The 14,333-nt window shown below is 37.3% G+C and overlaps 1 protein-coding gene across 1 annotated transcript in view; it reads left to right on the top strand.

The window, feature by feature from the left end:
* GADL1 (glutamate decarboxylase like 1) overlaps window positions 1–14,333 on the top strand; it is a 162,798-nt gene that overhangs the window by 900 nt on the left and 147,565 nt on the right. The window lies entirely within an intron of this gene.

Raw genomic sequence — 14,333 nt, 5'->3', positions numbered from 1 at the left:
CAGGAATAACTCCTCTTTGCATCAATACCTTTTCGGATTGTACCAGAACACGACTTAATGAAGCTGCGTTAAGCTGAAGCTCTCTGGGGGTTGGGCTCCACAGGTGCGTCCTGTCCGTACCCTGGCTTGTGTTGCCTGCGAATCATTTTCAGGGTGGGGGATTTTGCATAGTCGTTGGCAAGACAAGAACCATTGTACTACAAGAAACATTTTTCGTTTGTTCCTTTTATTGTCCCCCCAAAGTTCCCAGCATCATTACCCCGGATCCTGTTCAAAAAAATTTTTTTTTCCAGTTGCATTATAATTGTATTTCATTGTGTGGTATAAAAAACTAGTGCTTGAAACCGCTGGAGCTTTTTGTAAAAGTATTGTGTTTGTGTTTTTAGGGTCAGCACACACTGTCACTTAAGACACCTGGCTATTTGAGAAATGATTGAGAAGTATAAAGTAGACCATTGGTTTAAAAAATTACTGATAATATGGCAAGCTTCTTTAGGGGAGGCAAGGATGAGCAGGATAATTGTATCTGACTACCTGAGCCCTGCACTGTTTTGTTTTGTTTGTTTGTTTGTTTGTTTGTTTTTAATCTTTATTCTTGTTTCAAAGCTATACACCCTTTAGAACTCTGATAGGAACTTTTTAAAAAAAGTATCTTTTCTTCCTAAATTAAACATGCATCCTTGTTACTGGACATGTCTTGTGATGACTTCAATAGTTGTCATGTTTGAATAGTGAAGCGCAAAGTTTAACCTTAAATTTGAATTCCAGAGAATACCAGAAGGCTTATGCTATGTGTCTGGTCATCCTTGAGCAGGTGATAAGGCGATAACATGTCTGATAACAAACAATTGTGCCAAATGTTGGCTATGACACCTTAAAAGAGCACAGGATATATATATCTGTCAGACTTAGTAAATTTCTAAGTATGTATGACCAGATTGAGCAAGGTGACATTTGATGAGTATGTTAAATGATATGCCTGTGTTAAACAAACTCTTGTTGACTGTTACAGACCTATACATTATGGAAGAATGTCCTAGGGAACCCCGTTGTAGATACAGAGTTGTTCATGCTTGAATACAGTTTGTGATGTTGCCGTAGTACATCCAAGAGGAGTTTAGGCAATTGATTACATCAAATTGAAATTTTAATTCCATAAAAAATTAACAGTTCTTTGGACTCAAATGATATTTTCCCCTGTGGATAATAATACAGACCACAGGGTGCCTAGGTGGCTTAGTTGGTTAAGCGACTGCCTTCAGCTCAGGTCATGATCCCAGAGTCCTGGAATCCAGTCCTGCATCAGGCTCCCTGCTCCATGGGGAGTCTGCTTCTTCCTCTGACCTTCTCTCTCACGCTCTCTCTCAAATAAATAAATAAAATCTTTTAAAAAAATAATAATACAAACCACAAACCTTCCACATAAATCAATCTGCAAATTCATTCTTTTTATTTTATTCAGCCTTTGATTCTTAACGGAAACACTTTGAAAATGGAAGCAAATTTCAAGTTCTAATGGGGGAGTGTTGTAGATTATTTTTTTCTCTTGAAAAGCTGACCTTAAATTAATGTTAAAAGTCTGGTATATTTTAATGAAATTGAAACTCTGATTTCCAGGAACAAAATTTTGAGTAATTTGTTTAGTGCCCTTTTTCTGACTCAAAGAAAATGACAAAAGATACTAATTTTCCAACATGTTGTCATGTTGAATACACTGCTTTCTTGAAAATCATTGTTAAGCTAACTTTTGATCTTCCCTCTGCCCTTGGCTTTCCCTGCTTTGTTATATAAGGATGTTATGACAGTACATGAGTATCTAATTTGTAAGTGTTCCCTAATTGTTTTACATATATACTTGAGGTGCTTTCAAGTGCATGGAAGTTGAGTATCTTTTATTTATCTTTTGTTTGTAGAGTTAGCTCCAGGAACAAGAACCTTTGTGAACCTTTATAAAGCTAGGTAGCCCTCTCCTATTCAATTCTGCAGCCCCCAACCCCAGCCCTTGTTAAAAATCACCATTTTTGGGGAATGGAAGGGTGAATGAATAATCTTTAACCTGATTTATTTATATACTTAGCAGAAATTATAATGTTGCTTCAACACCATCCCTGGGGACATCATGACATTGTTTTCTTTTTAATTTCTTGCTGTTTTTTCAGTTTTCTAGTTGAGAAGTGGGATCCCGGGCCTCTTTTTCTAGGGTCTGTCAATAGCACCACTTTTCTCTTCCAAGTGGGGAATTGCTTTTTGCTTCTGAAGGAAATTATGATCACTTTTTTTTTTTTTTTTTTTTTTTAGATTTGCCCTCATAGGCACTCTGGTAACCTCACCGAGTGTCCTTGTGACCCCATCCCCTCCTGGCTCTTCAGCCGTGTCATATGTCTTCTATAGAAGTCTGAATCTCTTGATTTGAGGGTGGGACCCTTGTTCCATAGCACTGTGGTAGCATGGATATGGAAATGGGAAAACACCTCAAAGAAAATAATATCACAAAGATAGAACCCTTCCCCATTAAATTTGTTCCTGACCCACTCATGGATTCTGGCACCGTCCCCTTCTCTCTCCTCCCCATTTTCCTTTCACTGAGAGACCAGATCTCCATGGGGATTAGTTTCTGTGTTCATTAAACTTCTTTTTGGTTTATGAGGGACTATTCTGTATCCTAGCTATTAATTTGTACCCTTGCAATCACCACACAGGTGAAGAAGTAGAATTTTGCTATCATTTTGGGGGCACATGTCCCATGTACCCCCTTTCAGCTATAGAGCCTTCCTTCCCCCATTTAAGTGATCACTACCGTGACTGACTTGGGTAGTTAATTACTTTCTTGCACTTTTTTATAGTTTAACTATCTAATTATGCATTCCTAGACACGGCAATTTAGTATTACCCATTAAGAAGAACCTTTGATATGTCTTTTAGTTTATAGATTTACCCTCCTGTCCTTTTCTATTCTTGTCATTTATCTGTTAAAGAGCCTGGCTTATTTGGCCTATAGAACTCTCCATGATCTGGATTTTTCAACTATTGTGCTCACAGTTCAATGTTCTCCTTGAAGATCACCTTCTTTTGAGCTCCTTTATACCACCCCAACCCTTCCTCCTTCTACATTCTCTTGGTTAAGTTACATTTTTTAGTTTAATCCTTGACTTATAGAAACAACCTATGATGCCATTTTATCTATTAGGCAATAAAGGATTTTATTGAGCTTCTCATATTGAGCCCTCAATTCTTAAATTAATTTCATCAAGCATTATAATAAGTTGATTGAAAATTGATGCTCTCACTTACTAATTATTTCAAAGACTAGTGATTTGGGAGCACTATGGGCACTTTTGCAAAGTTTTATGTTTTAAGTCATTTTGTGACCTATTTTCAGAATTTTTCACAATTTCTTCTGTGCTATTTTTGGTCTTATAATTAATATTCAGGCAATTATTTCTTCTATCACTGGTAAGAGTAAAATGTGGGATTAGCAATAGGGTTTAATTTGAAAAATATATATGTTGAGTTGCTGAAATTGTAGTAGGTTGCAAGATAGTTTCTTCAATAAGAGTCCGTTTTGTTGAAAAATAATAATTCATTTATACATATGGAACTGGAACAGAAAGAATTTATACTTGCAGATAAAAAGTAGTTGGATATGAATGGGTGGAGAATGGATTTTTCCTTATGTTCTTCTGCTTGTCTGTATTTTCTGTAGTGCGTCTACATTGCTTCTGACAGAAAAAAAGGAAAAAATTAATTTGATAAGAAAGAGGGGTGGAGATGGGGTTTTTGTTTGCTTAGATGTTTTTCTCATTCATTTTTGGCCAGGCTTTCCAATTGTATTACTCTGGTTTGTTTTCTATTTTCTTTTCTTTTCTTTTTTTTTTTAATATATATATTTTTTAATTTATTTGACAGAGATCACAAGTAGGCAGAGAGGCAGACAGAGAGAGAGGGGGGAGGAAGCAGGCTCCCTGCTGAGCAGAGAGCCCTATGTGGGGCTTGATCCCAGCACCCTGGGATCATGACCTGAGTCAAAGGCAGAGGCTTTAACCCACTGAGCCACCTAGGTGCCCCTGTTTTCTATTTTCTTACACAAGCATGAATGTCATTTCTATTGTTCAAACAAATCCTTGTATTGGAATCCAAATGTGTTCTTATTAATCCTCAATTGTTGAATAGTCAAGTTGTTTCAATATTTTTTTAATCACAAATAAGTTAGAAGAGAAATAATTGGCTGAAATCTAATTAAAATATAGAAACACACACACACACACACACACACACACACACACACACAAAAACAGAGAGAGAACCCTACAAATCCAAAAAATGATTAATAATATATTAAGGCATAGTATAGAGACGAAAATTTGCATAGGAGTGCATCAAGATTACAAATTCTTGAAAATCCAAAGATCTAGTTATCGAAAATATTTATTTTTTTTACAAATGTTCATCCTGACCAATTTGCACTCAGTCAAGACAGTGCTAGGGAAGGGCAGGGTTTGAGTTTTGCTTTTTATAGACCAAAGCTCAGTTTCTGACACTAATAACAGTGAGACCTCTTTCTGAGCATCAGTTCACTTCCCAGTACAATGGAGATGATAGCAAATAACACTACTAACCTCATGGATTTTGTAAGAATGTATGTTAGGTACCTGGCACATTGAAGATTAGTATGTCCTACCTTCATCCCTCAATAAATATTTACAACATTGAATTATATGGATAAATATGTATGGAACTCTATGGGGAGTATGTCTTAAAAGAAGATTTAGTCTAAATAGAACCCTCAAAGCAAATAGCAAGTGCATTGTAATATGAGGAAGGAGACCTTTGACTTCCACCACTCCTAATAGAGTCATTGAAAAAGGGACAGTGACTTTTGTGTGTGTGTTTGGGGGGGGGCAGTGATTTTTAATAGTCTTCCTACACAGAACTAAAGCAGCACACATAGAGAATATAATAGAAAACTATAGCAAGGAGATAGGTTTCCTTTGTTTGTTTGTTTCTGTTTTTGCTCATGATTAAATTATGATGGTTGAGCTCAACATTTTCCTGGGTTTGTGCAAGGACAAAGCCTTTCTTTGCTGGATTTAAGGAGCTGTAGTTGGTCTGCTTCCTTGGTCATCACAGCTTTAAGGACCATCTCTTCAATAGAAGTTGCAGATTTGAACACAAAATGAATCACAGAGACCTTCAATGTGGGGTTTCACCTGATACTCCTTTTATGAATAATACAGCACAAAATTCTCATGCAATGGAGTTATTATAGAGCAGGACTTTTCCTACCTTAGCTCTGCTTCATTGCACATTCGCAGATGCAGTTGAAATACTTTACTTAAAGTTGTTTTGACTGTGCTTCTGTGGTAGGGTCCCCTTCAGTTAGGAGTGAGTGCCAATAAGTGTTGGTCCCCAAACTCAAGAAGACACCATAGGATGCATCTTTGTTGTTCCTTTTCTGCTTCTTATTGGTGGTGGGATGGCTAAATTTTATAGACTCAGACTTGAAAGGGTGTGGATTTTGTTGAACAAATAGGATATTTAGAGTTGAAGGATTTAGACCAATAAGATATCTGTTGTCTATTCTACATCTAACTGTCTCACTGATAATCTCTTTAAAAGACATACACTTAAAGTTTGTATAAAAAACATTTTAGGATTTAAAATAACATCACAAATAATTCTTACATATAATCTAATCAGGGAGATGAGCAGTTTCTATACTGAAAACTGCAAACATTACTGAAAGAAATTAAAGAACACACCAATAAATGAAAAGACATCCCATGTTCATTGATTGGAAGACTTAATATGGTTAAGATGTTTATACCACCCAAAGTGAACTACAGATTCAATACAATCCTTACCAAAATTCCAAGAGAATTTTCTGCAGAAATAGAAAATTTCACCATTAAAATTCATATGTAATCTCAAGGGACCCTAAATAGCCAAAAATTTTTGAAAAATAACAAACTTGGAAGACCCACACTTCCTGATTTCAAAACATATTGCAAAGCTACAATAATCAAAAGTGTGATACTTGCATGCAGACAGATAAATAGACCAATGAAATAGAATAGAGAGTCAAGAGATAAACCGTGATGTATGTGGTCAAATGATTTCCAACTTAAGACCACTCAATGAGGAAAGGACAATCTATTTAACAAATGATGTTGAGAAAACTAGACACCCACATATGAAAGAATAAAGTTGGACTCTTATTTGACACAATATACAAAATAACTGAAAAATGAATTAAAGGCCTAAACTTAAGACCCCACACTACAAAATTCCTAGGAGGAAACACAGGGGAAATTTTCATGACATTTTATTTGGCAATGTTTTCTTGGGTATTACACAAAAAGCATGGGAGACAAAACCAAAAATAGACACCAGAGACTTCATCAATCTAAAGAGCTTTTGTGCATCAAAGGACACAACCAACAGAATGAAAAAGCAACCTATGAAGTGGAAGAAAATATTTGCAAATCATATATCTGATAAGGAGCTAATATCCAGACTATATAAAGCACTCCTACACTCCATTACAAAAAAAAAAAAAAAAATCAAATAACCTCATTAAAAACTAGACAAAAGACCTGAAGAAATATTTCTTCAAAGATGGTATACAAGTGACTAAACAGTATATGAAAAGATGCTCGGGGCGCCTGGGTGGCTCAGTGTGTTAAAACCTCTGCCTTCGGCTCAGGTCATAATCCCAGGGTCCTGGGATCGAGCCCCGCATCAGGCTCTCTGCTCAGCAGGGAGCCCGCTTCCCCCTCTCTCTCTGTCTGCCTCTGCCTACTTGTGATCTCTGTCTGTCAAAAAAGTAAATAAAATCTTTAAAAAAAAATAAAAAGTGTTGAGGAGGATATGGAGAAATTGAAACACCTGTAGATGATTGGTGGGCTTGTGAAATGGTGTAATTGCTATGAAACATAGTATAGAGGTTCCTCAAAAAGTTAAAAATAAGGGGCAGCTGGGTGTCTCAGAGGTTAAGCGTCTGACTCTTGATCTCAGCTCAGGTCTTGATCTCAGGGTTGTGAGTTCAAGCCCTATACTGAGCTCCATACTGGGCATGGAGCTTATTTAAAAAAAAAAAAAACAACAAAACAAAAAACAACAACAACAACAACAAAAACATTTCTGGATAAGTATCCAAAAGAATTGAAAACAGGGTCTTGAAAAGGTATTTGCTCATCCATGTTCATAGTAGCACTATTCACAATAGCCAAGAGATAGAAGCAACCCAAATGTCCATCAGTGGATGAGTAGATAAACAAAATGTGGTTTTTATATACAATGGAGTGGGTAGAAATCCTGTCACATGCTACCCTGTGGATGAACCTTGAGGACATTATGTTAAATGAAATATGCCAGACATCACCACATTGTATGATCAGATGAATATTACATGATCCATTTAAATGAGGTAACTAAAGCAATCAAATTCATAAAAACATAAAGTAGAATGGTGGTTACCAGGGGGTTAGGAGAATAAGGGAGGAGGAAAAGTATTTAGTGGTTATAGAGTTTCATTTTGACAAGATGAAAAAGTACTGGAGATCTGTTTCACAACAACGTGAATATACTTCAACATAGTGAACTATATACTTAACAATAGTTAAAATGGTAAATTTTATCTTACGTTAAAATAGTTTAAGTGGTAAATAAAAAAGGGATACCTAATTTAAAAATAAGCAAAACAGGCTTTTAAGAATAATTTATAAAATAATTGTAAAACTTACTTGCCTCACTCAACAAGTTTAAGCCTCTTCTGTGTATCTTGGAGTTACCAATTGTGAACACTGAATAATATAACATTTCTAGGAGTTGAGATGTATCCAGCTGTTTGTCCCTTCATTGAATGAGGGGCAGATTGCTGTTTTTTAATTCTTTTTTTTTAAAGATTTAATTTATTTATTTGACAGAGAGAGATCATAAGTAGGGAGAGAGGCAGGCAGAGAGAGAGGGGGAAGCAGGCTCCCTTCTGAGCAGAGAGCCCGATACAGGGCTCGATCTCAGGGGATCGTGACCTGAGCTGAAGGCAGAGGCTTAACCACTGAGCCACCCAGGTGCCCCTGCTGTTTTTGAATTCTTGTAGCTTCTTTTGTACTGTTTCTGTCTCCTTCATCATGGTCTCCATGAGTGTCCGCTCCTTTGTCTTTCTTCTCATAAATCCTAATAGTATCTTTAGTCACCACTTGCCACACTTCCTCCAATTTACTGCTTTTAACAAGCTTGGTTATTGTCTCATATTCTTGGTTTTCTAGCCCACAAAAGGTTGGAATTGTAGCTGATGAAAGGTAGATTGCCTCTGAATGAAATCTGACTAGGTGTATAGGTATCTATTACAGTAACATTGTTCTATTTATTTATTTTGCATTCTTTTGTATTTTTGTGTAAGTTCTGGATATTTGATGTTGCCAGATAAGAAACTTCCATAGACAGTATGTGCCAGTGAAAAAATGTTTTTATGTAAACACATACATGCATAATTACAGTTCATGCTCACGATCTGAAGAAACTGATAACATTTTCTAGCTGGAGAGATACCCATGTAAACAGATTGGGCAAGTAAGTCTCAGTTTAAAGGAAAATTATAGCTTTCTGCTCGCTGAACTGTACTGGGAGTATGATTGATCCCTAACCCTTATGGAGAGTACAATGCCTGCACGTGCTTTCCTTGTTTGCTCTGTTTCTGATGCTCTCATCGGCAGTGCAACTAAGAGGTCCATAGCACAGCCTACAGGAGGCTGAGCAACTGTGCTCACTCTTTTATACTGTGCACATGATTTTTAAGAGCTTTATTGAGGTATGATTTACATATCATAAAATTTACCTGTTTGAATGTGCAATTCAATTTTTAGCAAATTTATAGAGTGGTGCAACTCTCAGCACAATCCAATTTTAAAGCATTTCATGCATATGATATTTCAAAAAAAATATTACCATGCTTTTTCCCTGCTATGTCTGAGTACCCACTCTTCTCTGCAAATAGCTGTCTGCCTAAGAGAGGTGACGATCCTTACAGGTAGAACGCAAAAAGAAAGATAATTACTAATTAGATTCCGTGGTCAAAATAAGAATTTCAAAGGAAAATGGTAGTTTTACAAGTCAGGCTATTGCCTTGAGACAGGGCTCTCTCAATTCTTTTATTTCCCCTTTAACATGACCTCCTAGGCTTAGGAGACAAAATCATGGAGTCTGTCTATAGCACAGAGAAGATAACCTTTGTGCACTTTTAAAGCTAGGAGGAAAAAGGGACTATTTAATGTAAGAAAAGTCAATGAAAAATCTCCATTTCTTACATGAGATGATAATGGGGAGGGAAAAAAAGATTGAAGCAAGGGAGGGAAGTGTTGAAAGACATGATATCTATTTCTCATTACTTGGGATCATGGCAGGTTTATAGAAATATTGAAGGCAATAACAGAGACCTTTACCAGCTTCTCTTAGAGGAGGCCACCTTGCAATCTCTTCACAGCAAAAAGGATGGCTCCCTGAAGTTGGATGTGGAGGAAGAAGCTGGATTTAGCCTTTTATGATGTGAGCATGGCTCTTTCTGAGGAAGGTGGTTGGATCAAGTACCCTTGGTCCTCCCAAGGGTCCCTCTCTGATGAAGATGAAGGCAGAAATCATGGGATGGACCTGCTCTACTGGGGAGGTGATGAAGGGTGTGGCATAAGCCTGGAGGGTTTATACCATTATTAACAGCCAAGGCGGGGTCACCCCAGTCATGGAGCACCCCCAGTATCTGATGAAGGTGAGGGAAAGAGTCTATGAATGTTCCTCAGCCATGATGGCTAGGTGAGAAAGGATGTAGAAAATGAGATTGCCGAGAGACAAAGGTGCCAGTGGATGCTATGCTGAAACAAGGATCTTATCATTCTTCCACCATCTTGAAGTTGAGTCGCTTGCAAAAAAATAGCTCAAAGTCATCGAGGAGAGTATTAAGGAGAAAGGGAAATGGGAATCTAGGAGAGCAAGCATTTTTACACAGTAGAACTGAGCATCATCTAAAGAGACTGTTTATTATATTTGACCAAATTTTAACCAGATTGTACCAAGTAAGGTAAATTTTGTTACTCTTTCTAGCAATGGGGCCTCATGGGGAAGACAAGATTAATTAAGAACCAAAATAAAAACACTTAAAGTTTCTTGCTATATCTGTGTATCATAAAGGTAATGATGCCACAAACAAACTTGACACAAATGAAATTGGCTGCTTCAGCCACTGCCATTGACACCAGTGGCAGTGATTTTGGGGAGTGCAGTTGCCAAAGGTAAATATGCACAAAGCTGGGTCTCACGTCTGTGATGATAAAGTCTCATGGTAAGTGAGGCTTAGCAGTAAAGTTATTTGTTTTTAAAGAGGGAAAAGCAATGAGTAGCAAATATCTGTCAAGTCATCCTATAATTTAAAGCTCAAGTATTACTTCATTCATTCATGCTTATAGTCTCTTACAGACAAAATAATATAGAAAGGTTTGGGACATAAACCGGCTTTGTTGTGCCTGACGTCAGGGCCCTAAAAGACCACCTTCTTCACCATTTCCTCCCATGAACACCACCATTTCCTCCCATGAACACCACCATGGTGGTCCTGAATAATTAAGGAATTCTCAGTAGTGCAGAGCATTGATGCGGACCTCTTTTAGAAATGCTGGGATGTGATCTGTGTTCATTACATGAATAGGATTTTAACTGCAAGATGGCGTTGGCCCAAGAATCATTGACAGGTAGAGTGGCAAGATATCTTATAGAGCATCATTTAACCGACAGCATCATTTAACCAGAGGAAAGTACTACCTGCAGTCACAGAACTAGGTAGGGCTAGAGTTGGAGCTAGAACTCCCCATCCCAAACTTCAGAATGTCCTTTCTGTGCATATTGTCAGAGCAGATAATTAAAAGTAAGAAATCAACACTGTAAAATAGTGTTAAAGCAGTTAAATTTTATGTTTGTTTCCACCAGCGTCTGAGGTGCAGTGCTGAGAATTTCAGCATTCAGGAGTTTTTTAATGGGAAATATTACAAAGCAACTTTCTAAATTACTTAATGTCAGCAAGCCATTGTTAAATATTAAAATCTGTTTCGGTGATTTAGCTGCAGCATTGACAAATTTTAAATTTCCACACTCCAGTTTTTGCCTATTAAATATATTGCTAAGTCCTCCTTTTGTTTGAGTTTCTTGCTGATAAGACTATTCCCAATTCAGCACTCTGGATGTTGTGTTCTTTGATCTCCTAATGCTCTGCATCGACTTTCAAAATCAATAGAGACTTAGTTGGTATTTTATGACATATCTTATCTGTTCTTTCAAATGCTATGCAGGCCAAAAAATACATCCAGGGAACATATTTTTTTCATATGCATTTTCATCATGGTATATTCTGTTGTGCCATCAGCTCAGTTTTATTTCAGTACCTAATTTGTGTGAAGCAGTGATGGAGGAGAAAGAAAATCTATGAAAAATTGAATTTCCTAATATTTGTCTGTGGCCTTATTTTTCAAGTTGATGGTACAGCAAAAGAGATTTCAGAAAGTAATTGTGGAACATACATACGATGACAGTTTTGTCCAGAAGTGTTCAATACAATATGTCAGTTTAGCAGTTAATTGTTCTTTTATTGTTTCATGAGTGTTCATCCAGTCTCCCCTATGAGAGAGGCAGCATCGTTTAGTGAAAAGACAAGAGACATTGCAATCAATCATAGTTTGAATATCAGTTCTGTTATTTACTATACCAGCTATGTGACCCCCACAAAAGGACCTCAATTTTATATTTGTAGAATTGGGGATGATACTTGTTAATGTCATTAAGAGTTGCATAAAAATATATAACTGTCTAGTACAGTGTCTGGGACACAGGCATTCAAGAAATGATGATCATTTGTCTTGATCTGAATTTTCCAGGAGCAGACCTTAAGTCAACCATTAGAGCACAAATAGTTTCTTTGGAAGGTGGTTTCAGAGCTAGCCAATCGAGAACACGTTATAAAGCAAGGTATCACTGTGGGTAATCGAAGCTTAATTCTGCTGGAGAACTCAGGGTGTTAGCAAAGAATCCACACCTCAGAGTTATCCCATATGAAAAACAAAAGAGCTGGATATTTATATATTAATTTCTATCAGTGGTTGGTTGAAAGATGCTGAGATATGAGTATTAATTTTTCAGAACGTCAGACTTGCCATGTAAGTGGGTAGAGCAGTTTTTGCCAAAATAGAAAAGCAGCAGGCAACGAGATAAAGATGATTGACTTGGAAATCAAATGGCTTGAGCACAGATACACACAAGAAGAACTGCTCTACTCCATTTTTATTAACTGTTATTACATTTCCTTATTGAAGGACTTTTGTTTTCCTAACTCCTTATCCTGTGGTGTGCCCAAGCTACTTCATACCAGGTCACAAGAGTGTTAAATATTCAGAAATGTTGTAAGCCAATTATTAAACTGTTCGTATCTTGAGATTAGTTCAGGGGAGTTTTTATACCACAAAAATAGATTAAGTGCTACCAATCAGAAACCAGCTTTCTAGCACACCATTGTCCTCATCACTCTTCTCCTAGTAGATGGAGAACAGGAATTACATCATAGGCTCAGGAATCAGATAGCCTGTGGGCCTCAGTATCCTTATCTATAAAATGGGTATGTATATAAATTGTACAGCTGTGGTGAAGATGAAATGCAATAACATTTTGTATGCAAAGAGTACTCTGGAACCAGGTACTTATTATAGAAATTAAAACTTATATAATTGTGGGAGAGGTGGAGGATGGAAAATTCCATAAAGAGGAATTGGAAATCAGAGAAAAGTCACTAACTAGCCTTCTTGAAGCACTGGCAAGAATGGGTCAGTTGGAGACTATAGAGGAATCTGGAAATGTTCATTACTGCATCTGATATCAAAGACTGTTCGAGAGGCTGGGCCACTGCTTCACTTCTGTCTGAGTGAAAATCCAAGAGTCACAGAAAATAATAGATTAGGAAACCACCCCAGAGGGCAGAAGCAGACCCCATTCAATATGTGCAATATGTCCTTGGTTAGATTTCAGAACTGCGATGGACCAGAGACTGGTCCTATGCCTGCCTTTCTTTCCTGGGAGTGTGTGTGGTAGTAATCCCATCCTTCTCACTATTTTATGTTGAGTGTGGTGTCTGATACTTTGTTTTTAGTTTATGGGTCTCTGAACCTAGAACAGCTGCAACTAGAACCTTGTATACTTACAGACCTGATACAAATCACGAGATCCTGGACTACAAGCCTGTTTCTATAACAGGATGAGATTGGGGTAAGGTTTGGGGATGGGAACAAGCCTATTCTGTGAATAGAAGGAATATGAATAATTTTTGATAAGAGGATAGGCTCCAGTAGATTAGGAAAAAATGTCTTCAAAGTCCTTTATTCCCTCCTAGTATGCATACCACTTTGCAATGTGACATTACCTTTGGTCTTCAAGAAGTGGACTTTTTAAAAAATTTCTTTGAATCCAAATGTTCTTGTGACTTGCTTTGATCAACAGAGCATGGCAGAGGTGCTGTTATGTGACATAAAATCCAAGGCCTCAAGAGGCTTTTCAGCTTTTACCTTCATTGTTTTCAAACCTGCTGTCACCTTGTGAGGAAGAACAGTCTAATCTCTTTGAAAATGAAACCTTATGTGGAGAACAAGGTCCAGCTATCCCAATCCTTCCAGATGAGTTCAGATCCCACCAATGCACAAACTGATGAAGTTGTGTGAGTGAGCCCAGGCAAGACCAGCAGAGTCACCCAGCCAAGCCACAGAATCATGAGAAACAATGTATCATTGTTTTCTTAAGTTTTGGGGTCATTTGTTATGCAACTGTAGCTAACCGATACATCCTTCCAATAAATCATTTTTATGCTTAACTTAACCAGAGTGAGTTTTAGTTGTTTTTATTTTCCCAGGTTTGCTGTGTGGGATAAATATACCATTATTTGTAAAGGACTTACGAAAAACCAGGCACAGAGTTAGTGCTAGATAAATGCTAGCTACTATTATATGAGTGTTATATGAGTACTATTATATCAATTCCAGAGGCTTATGAAGGATGAAGTATAGACAGCTCTTAGAGGCTCTGGTAGACCTATAGAAGGGGGTACACCAAACAATCTGTGTGCCACTAAATCCTAGTTTTCTCAAATTCAAAATGAGAACATTTGCTAAATTATCTGTAAGTGATTGTCAAGCTCTAAGATCCCATGTTCTCACATAAAATTGGCCTCAGACAAACCTTGGCTTATATTCTAGATGGATCCAAACTCATGCCTCAGTGGGTCTCAGCTAGGGACTAACCCATGCCAGTGTCTTGAT

Source organism: Lontra canadensis, unplaced genomic scaffold, assembly GCF_010015895.1.
Source record: "Lontra canadensis isolate GAN:19392208 unplaced genomic scaffold, GSC_riverotter_1.0 scaffold20, whole genome shotgun sequence".
Lineage (NCBI taxonomy): Eukaryota > Metazoa > Chordata > Mammalia > Carnivora > Mustelidae > Lontra > Lontra canadensis.
Note: the sequence above shows the minus strand (reverse complement) of the source record. Positions and strands in the feature narration are given on the sequence as shown.